Source organism: Eptesicus fuscus, chromosome 14, assembly GCF_027574615.1.
Source record: "Eptesicus fuscus isolate TK198812 chromosome 14, DD_ASM_mEF_20220401, whole genome shotgun sequence".
Classification (NCBI taxonomy): Eukaryota; Metazoa; Chordata; class Mammalia; order Chiroptera; family Vespertilionidae; genus Eptesicus; species Eptesicus fuscus.
In genome coordinates, this window is record NC_072486.1 from 47,871,194 (window position 1) to 47,883,390 (window position 12,197).

The 12,197-nt window shown below is 45.0% G+C and overlaps 1 pseudogene; it reads left to right on the top strand.

The window, feature by feature from the left end:
- Positions 1 to 1,865: 1,865 nt before the first annotated feature.
- Positions 1,866 to 10,502, top strand: LOC114227194 (60S ribosomal protein L27a-like; annotated as a pseudogene).
- The last annotated feature ends 1,695 nt before the right edge of the window (positions 10,503 to 12,197 follow it).

The following is a 12,197-nucleotide window of genomic DNA, read 5'->3' on the forward strand; positions in this document are numbered from 1 at the left end:
TATATCTTGGATTATCCCAAGTTTTTATTGGCATACATTGGAGAGGACATTCTAGTCATGAATAATGAAGTGTATTTTCCAGGTCATACTACATTTGTGCCAAGGAAAACTTTATAACCCTTCAACACCTTTTGTTTATATGATATATTTGAAAGAACAGCTATAGTATTCAGATAATGTGAACAGAGAATTTAAGAAATTTCAATGACCTTTGAGCCTGTTTTTTTGTGGGGTTTTTTTTTTTTTGGTCTGTAAGGTCAGTTGCTTTTTGACTCAATATTCACTTTGGGATAAAAAAGAAAAAGAAAAGATGCAAAAGGAGCCTGCATGGCTGTAGTTCTCGATGCACAGATAATAACCCCAAAAGATATCACACTACCGTTTTTAAGGAGGAAATGACATTACTCTCCTCCCATTAAGTTTTTCTGTGGAATGGCAAGTGAAGAGCCCTCTTTTGGATTTGCATAATTTTCCTGACTATTTTTTAAGAACATGTATTTAATTTAGACTTGGAACCTGGGTAGGGAGCACCTGGCTAGCTCTCCTGGCAAGAGTTCAGAAACCAAGCTCTCATTGGACAGTGAGAGCTACATTTTATTTTTGCTGATAATGTCCCAGAAACTTAGGTCAATGTCAACAACCACTGCTTCAGCTCAACGGTGACAAGGCCATTGGTAGGATTTTGACTTTCCTATGGATGCCATCGGCGTTCAAGTGTGCTTCTGTGAGCTTCAGCTGTTACGGGGGAAATACCATGATGGGAACAGGAATTATCTACCCGCCCTAAATAACCTTGTAGGGGAGCAAGAGATACAAGACAGGTAGGAAATCAGCAACTAAATGTCCAAAGTAAACAATCTTTCCTCCCATTTGGAAGCCAGACCACGTTTTCCACTCTTCTGTCCATGATACTTTTCTTTTTCCCTACCTCCTTCCTTCCAAAACTCTAACCTTCTACTCCAGGATTAGAACTAGGTTAATATCCAGCAATCCAGTTCCCTAGTTGTTGGAAGATTCCTGACTTAATTGCCTTTAAATTAGGAAATGCTATATGGATAGTGCAAAAGGACTTATATTCTGAACATACCAACAAGGCCGCTTGGAATAAAATTTTCTTTGTACCCCAGACACTTTCATTTTCCTGTAGGTGAGTAGATTTCAAGAATGGAGGTAAAACTCTGATGGCCAAAATAAAGTGATTTAAAAAAAAAAAAAATCCTCGCATATCTACAATTTTGAAAAATAGAGTAAAGCATTTACCATTTGCACCCTAGCCAGTTTGGCTCAGTGCATAGAGCGTTGGCCCTAGGACTGAAGGGTCCCGGTTTCGATTCCAGTCAAGGGCATGTACTAGCACATCTGTTGCAGGCTAGATCTGGGCCCAGGTCGGGGCACATGTGGGAGGCAACCAAGTGTGGGAGGCAACCAATCCTTGTGTCTTGTATATCCCTTTCTGTCTCTCCCCCTCTCTTCCACTCTCTCTAAAGATCAATGAGAAAATATCCAAAGGTGAGGATTTAAAAACAGAAAAAAAAAAAAAGGATTTACCACTTGCTAACTGACCTATTTTCCCCCCTGCAGCTGAAAGGCTACACTTGGTTAGACACAGGAAGTGGGCGTGGCTCTTACCTTGCCCAGAGCAGGACCAATCCCGCAGGAAGTGCTCCAGGTGAGCTTTTTTCAGTGCTGCCCTCAGTCTGAAAGTGTGGGAAGAAGCCACAAAGACACTCCCATGGGGACAAAAGGCAGACAGGTATTGCAGCCTATTCCTAAGACAGCGGGCAGAAGAGAGGCAGCACCGCCCCTCCCCTCCCCCTCCCCCCCCCCCCCCGCCCCCTCTCCAAGGCAGATGGGCATCTGGCATGATGGCCCCTGGTCAAATGATCCCATTCCTCCGGATGCCCAGAGTTCACACCTGCAAGGGTTCTCGGTACCTCTTACCATACTTAACATTTTCTAGTTGTAAGCTATTTGGGAGCAGGGCTGCGCCCGCCTGCACTGCGCTCAGTTGCACAATTTGTCCTCAGCCCACCTTTCCAGGCTCACTCCCTCCCCTCTCCTCCCATCCACCGAAATCTGCACTGGGCTACTCGTTGTATAAACATTCTTGCACTTTCCTGTCTTGGAGCTTTTGCTCATTCTGCCGTGGATGTTCTTACTCTTGGGGCCAAATGTTGCAATCCTACTTGTCTTTCAAATCCCAGTTCAGTTATCACCTCTCCGACTTCCCAGATTCCCTTGGCTGAAATGAATCACTTTCTTCTTTGCATTCTCATAGTATTTTGCTTGGGCCTCAACAACAGGCATGATTCTTGTTGCCTGTATTTCTGCTGCACTAGATTCTAGGCTACTTTTTATCCTCTTAATCTGGTCTTCCGCAGAGCAAAGGTTTTCATTACCATTGTTAACGAAAAAACCATTGAAACCTGTAAAGAATTTTAGTGAGTTTATTTGAGCCAAAATGTCGACATATGCCGGGAAGCAGAACCTCAATGAATTGAGATAATGCTCCTGAGAATGCAGGGTTACATCTATATTTATACCTTGAAATCAAAGAAAAGGGACGTAGGTGAGTTACATGAAATCCATTGGTGACAGATTAGGGAGGTGGGACAAAGCATAGCGGGGAAACCTCTGGGATTGGGTGAAAAGTTAAATGATGGACATGTGCTTCTCTTACAGAGATAGATACAGGATACTTTAACGTAATTAACAGTTGACAATTAACTTGATAACAATAACAATGAAGGAATGTCCCAGTGCCATTTGTTGTGCCCTGAGGGGTCCGGGGTAAAAAGGAAGTTACAAGTTACCCAGACATCTCACAGACATCTCACAGATATGTTATCTTAGAGGCAAAAAGGCAAATGGGCTCAGGAAAGAAGATCTAAGTTGATCTTTGTCAGGGAAGATATCGGACTAGGACATGACTACCCACTATAACCTGTTTGTAGTTAAATATTTAATTTTCAAACCATCCTTTGTGGTTATTTCAGGTCTCTGAGTTTGCAAGACGGCCACGTAGGCCTCCCCTGAGCTTGTCAGGTTAGCATGTGGCTCCTTCCGTTCACACCATGATGTACAATTTATCTTCTTTTCCTCTTATGCATCATACTTTTGGTGTTAAGAATCCTCACCTAGCCCTAGGTCCTGGAAATTTTCTCCTATGTTTTTTCTAAACTTAAAAAAAAAATCCTCACCCAAGGATATGTTTATTGATTTTTTAGAAAGAGAGGAAGGAAGAGAGAAAAAACATAGGTGTGAGAAACATTGATCAGTTGCCTCTGCAGGCGTCCTGACCTGGGATCAAACCTGCAACCTAGGTATGTACCCTGACCAGGAATCGAACCCACAACTGTTCAGTATGGGACAACCAATTGAGTCGCCCAGCCAGGGCGATACAGATTCTTAATGACATCGTTTAACACCAAAATCTAGCCTTGTCTGAAGCTATGCTATCAGACTTTTCAGTTACTTTTCAATTACAATATACTAGAGGCTCAGTGCATGAAATTCGTGCATGGGTAGGGTCCCTAGCAGCTGCCAGCTGCCTGCTGCCACTGGCCTGGGTCAAACTTCCAGTTGAACTCCCGGTTGGGGGGACAATTTACACATTAGGCTTTTATTATATAGGATAATTTCCCCCCTATTTTTAGCCTGGGTCAGTTTGAACTGACTTTCTTCTTTTTTTTAAATCCTCACCTGAGGATATTTTTCCATTGATTTTTAGAGAGAGTGGAAGAGAGAGGGGAAAACGGAGAGAAATATCCATGTGAAAGAAACACATTGATTGGTTGCTCCTGCAGGAGCCCCGACCAGGACCCAGGGCAGGGAGGAGCCTGCAACTGAGGTACGTGCCCTTGACTGGAATCGAACCCGGGACCCTTCAGTCCACAGGCCGACGCTTTATTCACTGAGTCAAACCAGTTAGGGCATGAACTGACTTTCTATTACTTTAAATGAAGGAGCAATTTTTCACAATAAAGATAAATTTAAAAATCATGTTATAGTTGTTACTGAGGACTCATTTGCATGATGAGAATAACAAAGCCACGTGTGGTGATGGGCTGGTGCTTGGAGTGAATGCCGTCCCCTCTAAGAGATTTTCCTGGCAGAGCGCAATTCAAATTCCTGCGTTTGCAAAATTGCTAAATTGATAGACCTTTCTGATTGCCCTTGGGTGGATCAGCTCCGTGTCCTATTTCTTGGGTTAGAAGTCAAGGATTTGTTTTCTAGTCCAGATTTTTCTACAATTTCGGATAAAACACCTCACTTTCCTGGGCCTCCGTTTTCTTTTCCAGAGACTGAGGAGCTGAGGCTAAGTGATTTTAATAGTAGCTTTCATTATCCTAGATTCTATCATTCTGCACTAAGCAATTATATTACTTAGTGTTTGTTCTCTAATTCTCAAACATTTTCTCATCTAATAAAAACAAAATATTTGGATAAATTGTCACATTTCTAGAAAGGCTTGTATTTTCACTTTTTTTTTTTTAACCAAACAGAGAGACTGGTAAAGCGAATAGGTGACAGCAGGAATGAAGAAGCTGGAGCAGAATGAGACCAGGGAGAGGTTTACTGTGGGGAAGGCAGATTTTGTATCGTTCAGGCTTCAGCTTCTACGTCTGGCATCACCAGCCTGGGATCCCAGGTGCTAATTAAATTAATAAAACGGCATTTTGTGCAAACATGTGCTCCACACCTGCTGTGTTACCAGGCACAGGTTTCTTGCCTGTTGCGATGGATGGGTTTTACCACTTAACGATGAAGGCAAAAAAATTAAAAATAACAGCAAGAGGGAAACGTCCAATTGTAGCCAATATGTTCCTAACCACCAACTCCCCCCGCCCCCTGCCCGCCCTGCCCAAATGCCTATTCATTTGTGATGACATGTTAGGAAAGCACTCAATTTTGCTTTTGACGTTGCAATTACTTAGGGCTTCACAACTTTGTTTAATAATTATTATAATTATGAGAAATAACATCCTGTCCTCATCCAATTAAGGATGAGGATGATAAAGTAAGAAATTATAGCTTGTAAAACTAAAGTTTTAAATACAAACAAGGATCACATCCGCTCTCCATAGGATGTCCTTGCTGAGCAGTCTGGAGGTCACTTTTTTCTTTGACTTGATGCAAAAGCATGTGTTTTTGTTCAAGGAAGATACATTAAAAAATATCTTTTTAGCTTAGCAATGTTTTTTTTTGAAATTTCTTTATTGATTAAGGTATCACATATTTGTCCTCATCCCCCCATTCTAGCTTAGCAATGTTTTATGTTAAAAACAGACATGCCTTGCCCTGGCAGGTCTGGCTCAGTGGAGAGAGCGTTGGCCTGCGGAATGGGGGATCCCAGGTTAGATTCCGGTCAGAGGCACATGCCCGGGTTGTGGGCTCGATCCCCAGTAGGGGGTGGGCAGGAGGCAGCCAATCCATGATTCTCTGTCATCATTGATGTTTCTCTCCCTCTCCCTTCCTCTCTGAAATAAACGGACATGCCTAATATATTAGGATTAGATTTAGTGGTAAGAGACAAAAAACACAGACTAAGAATTTATTTCTCTCTTGTCTGGAAATCTGGGCTGAGTGTCCATGGCATCAGGACCAGGCCCTCCCCACTCCACTGCACGACTGTGCGTGGCCTCTGAGCTCAGCTTATCTCATGGCCCAAGGTGAAGTGGTGCCCAACTTCCACGTATGTCTTACCGGCCACAGGGAGGTGGAGAAATGAAGTCTCTTTTCCAGGCAGCAGCGTGCCTAGCTTAACATTGCGTGTTCTATTATTATAGGATAGGGTTGGCAAACTTTCTGTAAACAGCCAGATTTATATTTTTTACATTTATATGAGCCACGTGGCCTCTGTCCCAACTGCTTCACTCCGCTGTTGCAGTGTGAAAGCAGCCACAGACAATAGATAGATGAATGTTTGTGGCTGTGTTCCAATAAAACTTTATTTACAAGAACCAGTGGCAGTCTGGATTAGGTCCACAAACTGAGCCCTGGTACAGGGAGTGGGTAAAACAGATACTGGGGATAACGAGTTTTTTCCTAGACCTGGTAATAGACATATTAGCAATGTTAACTTGGGTAAGTTCCTACTGCACCTCCCTTTTCAGTATAGTTAGTGGCAAACCAAATTGCCAATAATTAATTAAAATCAGCAAAATGATGTAGCAGAGAGCAAATTTATTTAAGGCTTTCTTTGAAAGACTACTCAGTGGGTTTTGATGATGCTGACTGGTCTTTTCCTAGGCAAGAACTCCTGTCTTATTTCCCACCTTGGTAAGAGAACGGTTGTTTTCACAACTCACTGCGTGGAGATGCAAGAGTCCATGAAAATGAAGGTGGAGGAGACACTGAGAAAATAATTATGGCTTTCCCCCTCTTCCTGGCAGAGTGAGACAAGCCTGAGCGCCTTCATTTAATTAGATCTCACTTTAAGACCTTTTCTTTCTTCGGTGGACAGTGGAGAAGAGGCACAGGATGGCAGGAGGCAGCGCTCACTTGAGCTACATAAACCCTGTAGCAACTTGATCAAAAGTCATTCTGGTAATTAGTTTCATTTATCATTCACTTTTACTTATTATTTCATTAGTTTTACTTATCTTTTCCCCCAAATTCAAAGATAGCACATGGATTTGTGGGAGGCAGTTAGACAGGTCTGAGTAGAGCAGGGATGAAGGGTCAGGAACAGAAAGAAGGTCACCAGGGCGCAGAGCCCTGAATGCCTAACAAGGAAGAAAACAAGGACCTTGCCCCGAGGGTAACCATTCCTCCCCTAGCATATCGCCGGTCATGCGGTTTAGATTCCCTGACCTTTTATATTGCTGGTCATGTGGTTCGGACCCTCCCCTAACCTCTTCTCCTCTGGCATGTTGCTAGTCATGGGGGTCATACCCCCTTAGAGGTGAAACGAACAAGGGGCCCTTAAGTATTAAGCCCCCTCGACAATGAGGTTCTGACCTGCACAGAATACATCTAGGCCTCAGTTATGTTTCAGCTCTAAGCCCAGAAAAGCAGCAAAACCAGACAAGTGACACCATGGCCATGGCTGACCTCCTGCCCTGGCTCCAGCCAATCAGTGGAGACCATGACCCAAAAGGACATACCTGGAAAGCTGATGAATATTTTATTGAGATCCTCCCTTAAAAGCCCTACACTTAAAAGCCCACACCTTTCTCCTCCCCTTTCCCTTCCCCCGAGGCACATTACCTTTACCTTCCTCTCTCCTAAGCTCCAAAGGCCTTTCTTTGACCTCTGTAACTTGTTTCCTGAGCCTATTCCTTCTACAGCTCACTCCTTCTATCTCTGTGACTTTCAAAATAAACTTTCTCTTATAGTTTGAGTCTTGGCTCTGAATTCTTTCTCAGCCAGAACTCAAGTACTGAGGTTGAACCGAGGTCCTGTCTGACTCCACCAGTCTAACACCTGGTGCCATTTTCAGAGCTGCCAATAGTTTAGAAAGTCAAATCCTACCTAATAAAAGAGTAATATGCAAATTGACCATCACTCCAACACACAAGATGGCTGCCCCCATGTGGTCAAAGATGGCCGCCCCATGTGGACACAAGATGGCCACCACAAGATGGCCATCAGGGGAGGGCAGTTGGGAGGGACCAGGTCTGCAAGGGAGGGCAGTTGTGGGCGATCAGGCCAGCAGGGGAGGGCAGTTGGGAGGGACCAGGTCTGCAGGGGAGGGCAGTTAGGGGTGACCAGGCTGGCAGAGGAGGGAAGTTGGGAGTGACCAGGCCTGCAGAGAAGGGCAGTTGTGGGGGACCCAGGCCTGCAGGGGAGGGCAGTTAGGGGTGACCAGGCCTGCAAGGGAGGGCAGCTAGGGGCAAACAGGCTGGCAGGGGAGCAGTTAGGCATCAATCAGGCTGGCATGGGAGTGGTTAGGGTTTGATCAGGCTGGCAGGCAGAAGTGGTTAGGGGCAATCAGGAAGGCAGGCAGGTGAGCAGTTGGGAGCCAACAGTCCTGGATTGTGAAAGGGATGTCCGACTGCCCGTTTAGGCCCGATCCCAGTAGGATTGGGCCTAAGCGGGCAGTCGGACATTCCTTGAACGGTCCCAGATTGGAGAGGGTGCAGGCTGGGCTGAGGGACACCCCCCCCCCCCCCCGTGCATGAGTTTTGTGCACCAGGCCTCTAGTATAAATATATAAATACAGAACTGAGTCTTCCATAATCCACCCCATCCAGTCCCTCCTCGACGTTTTTGTATGCACACTCTAACAATAGGACAGTGTGCCAGGAATGCCAGGTTACAGTAATTTCGGTTGCTACCAGAACTCTTAAAGTGAGGTAAACTATTCTGTAATATTTTCCATTTAAGATTTCATTAGTAGAGGGAGAGTAAGCCTCAAGATCTTCTTTTTTCATAGTACTGACTACTGCTAATCTACTGTTAGCATCTCCCAAAGTCCTAATTCTATATTAGTGACACATGCCCCTTTTGAATCTCCTTTGTTTATCCTAAGGAAAGATATTTAAAAAGAACACTCTAAAATGAAAGAAACTCTCTTTTTACTTCCTAAAACCAACAAAGGCTACTACATATTGCAAGTCATTGTAGCAAAAGCGTTAGAAGGAAAGGACCATTTAAAGTGAAATCTGTCATTAATTTACTACTTGCCTGAATATCATAAATAATTTTAAGTAGAAAGGGTTGTCAAATGTGATTAAAGTCATTATTTCATGTTACATAGCCCATAGGCTTTTCTAATGTAAAAATCTTTCCATAAAAAGAAGAACTAAGGTTTCTTCAAGGTTAAGGGTCTCTGGAGCCAATTCCATAAAGATGTATTATGGTAGAGATGATGGAGTGTGTAGAAGTCATCTGAGAAGATCTTACAAGATTTCTCAAGGTGAAGTTTCTGAACAAGGACCGATTATATATTATTTTAAGAAGATTTGCTGGGTGTTCAGTTTCCAAAATGAATTGCAATATAGTCTGCTGCCTAAAAACCTGACAAGTGTGTTGAGAAAATGATAGCCTAGACATCATCTAACTTATTCAGCAAATATTTATTGAGCACAGTCTATATACCAGATACTCTTCTAGTTCTTGGGATCTAGCAGTGAACCAAATGAAGTCTCTTCTCCCAGACTTCACAATCTAGTGTGGATGCAAGCTTATATAATAAAAGCATAATATGCTAAGTGTCTGACCGATAGGTTGACCGATCGACCAGTTGCTATGACATGCACTGACCACCAGGGGGGTGGATGCTCCAACTGGTAGGTTAGCTTGCTGCTGGGGTCTGGCTGATAGGGACTGGGTGAGAGGGCTGAGCGGAGCTTGACGGGGGACCTCAAGGTATGCCCCCCACTCCAGTGCTGGGCTGGGGGACCTCAGGCTGCTCCCCTCACCCTAGGCTGGGGGACCTCAGGCCATGCCCCCCACCCAGCAGGGCTTGATGGGGGCTGGGGGACCTGAAGCTGTGCCCCCCACCTGGCGGGGCTTGACAGGGGATCTCAGGCTGCATCCCCCACCTGGTGGGGCTTGATGGGGGAGCTCAAGGCACACCCCCCACCCTGGCCCAGGCTGGGGGACCTCAGGTCATGCCCCCCACCCCAGTGCCGGGCCAGGGGACCTGAGGCTGTGCCCCCCGCCTGGCGGAGCTTGACAAGGATGGGACCAGCTGGGTCTGGATCTAGCCCAAGTCAGTGGGGGGGCGGGGGGGGGGGGGGAGGGGCGGGCAGCCGGGTCTGGGTCTCACGCGATTTTGAGGCGCACGTGGGTGGGCGGGGACTTGACTCTGGGTCCCCTGGTGCATCCCAGACTCTGACAGGAGGAAGATTTTCATATACATTTTACTAATTTTCTTTCATCTCTGACACTTCTATTATAGAGAAAGGGCAAATAGCAATATTAAAATATTTCCTCCAATTAATCCCCTTTTAATGTACACGAATTCTGTGCACCAGGCCACTAGTAATAATAATAAAACAATAAATGTAAAAGATAGCAGAGCTCATGACCTGCAGCAAGAAACATAAAAAAATTTAATGATTGGGCTCTTGCAGCTCGGCCACCGATATACCATCCAGACTGAGGAAGACCTGAAAACTTAGGGGCCACGTGAGCCATGGCCACAGCCACATCAGCAAACACAAGAAGCATCCGGGGGCCGTGGTAATGCTGGTGGCTTGCATCATCACAGGATCAACTTCGACAAATATCACCCAGTTACTTTGGGAAAGTTGGTGTGAGGCATCACCACCTAAAGGGGAACCAGAGCTTCTGCCCAACTGTCAACCTTGATAAACTGTGGACCCTGGTGAGCAGACACGGGGAAATGCTGCCAAGAGCAAGACTGGAGCTGCTCCTATCACTGAGGTGGTGCGATCGGCTACTACAACGTTCTGGGGAAGGGAGAGCTCCCAAAGCAGCCTGTCACTGTGAAGGCCAAGGTCTCCAGCAGAAGAGCCGAGGAGATGAAGGGTGTTGGTGGGGCCTGTGTCCTGGTAGCTTGAAGCTACATGGAGGGAAGTTCATTAAAATGTCCACAAGTAAAAAAAAAAAAAATTAATGATTGGTCCAGTGGCAAGTTTTACAGACAAGAGGATGAGGAAATCTTAGATTTGGGAGGAGAGAGCCTGTCTTTCTAGAGGATGTTTAAGCTGAGACTTGAACCACGTAGGTAAGGGTTTGAGGTGGAGGGAAGGAAGGAGTGTTCCCAGCCAGATCACGCAGGACCTGTGAGCCGTGTTCCGAAATTTGAAATTTGTTTTATGACCAATGGAAAGTTACTATGAATTTTGAGTAGGGAAGTGACCTGGTCAAATCTTGTTTCATAAGATCCTTTTGATGGTGTTTGCGGGGAGGACTAGCTCCTATACAGGAAAGAACATCAGCATGAGCCCGGGAAGAGACAGCATGATATGGCTGGCTCTGGACAGAGAGAGTGAGGACTATGATGACAGCCAATACCTGTCTTGTGCCAAATCCTCTTTCAAGTGCTTGCATGCACCATCTCATTGAATCCTCATAACATCCCCATGAAGAAGGTCCATTATTACTCCCCCACATTTTATAAATGAAAAAACTATAGCGAGCCTAAGTTACTTGTATCACCAAATGGTAGATCTGGGATTTGAACCCACTTCATCTAGCAAGGAGTTTAACTGCTTCCCTACATTTTTCTCTCAAGAGGTAGGCTGATTTCAGGAATGTTGAAAGACTGGACTTGAAAGCATTCAGTAATTAAATTTGGGAGTTGTGAGGGAGGAGGAATTGAGGATGATGACTGGGTGGATGGCATTGCCTTACACTGGGATGGCATTTCCTTTCACTGTGAGGAAAAGGAAGGTGTTTTTGGGGGTGGGGAGGGCAAAGATAAGGAGTCTAGTTTTTCTTTTAAAAAATATATATTTTTATTGATTTCAGAGAGGAAGGGAGGAGGAGAGATAGAAACATCAATGATGAGAGAGAATCATTGATCGGCTGCCTCCTGCATGTCCCCTACTGTGGATCAAGCCTGCAACCCAGGCATGTGCCCTGACTAGGAATGGAACCATGACCTCCTGGTTCATAGGTTGACACTCAACCACTGAGCCACACTGGCTGGTCTGGCAGTCTAGTTTTAAACATGCTGAGTTGGAGATGTCCAATTGCATTATGGATCTAGTACTCAGGTCCAGGTCTGCATTGGCAAATACACATTTGGGAGTCCTCAACCTAGATTGCAATGGGAGTCAAGGGAGTAGATAAAATTGCCCACTGATAGTATTTAGGGTGACCAGAGAAGATAGCCTAGCAACCCCAAAGGGTGTTAGGAATGGACACAGGAGCAGTAGCTTGACAAAGAGACTGTCAGGATGTGGCTAGATAAGTCTGAGAAAAATCAGAGGAATGTGTTATCACAGAAATCCAGAGGATGCTTCCAGAAGATGAAGGCTGCTGAACAGGATCAATGCTGTCTAGTAGGGATAAGACTGACATACTCGATTGAACTTAACAGCAATGAGGTCACTGGTGAGGTCAATTGTCATTGATCAGAGGCAATAGCCAGACTGTAGTGGGAAATGAAGATAGTGAGTATAGAGAACAGGAAAAGGGAGAAGTAAGAGGGTTGTGGGAAGAGGACATGGGAAAAGGGGCTGGGGAAGTGTTTGATTTTAAATACAGGAACAAACTGTGTGCATCTACTCACGTACTGATGACAAGAAAATAGTTCAGAAGAAGTGAAAGTGGGA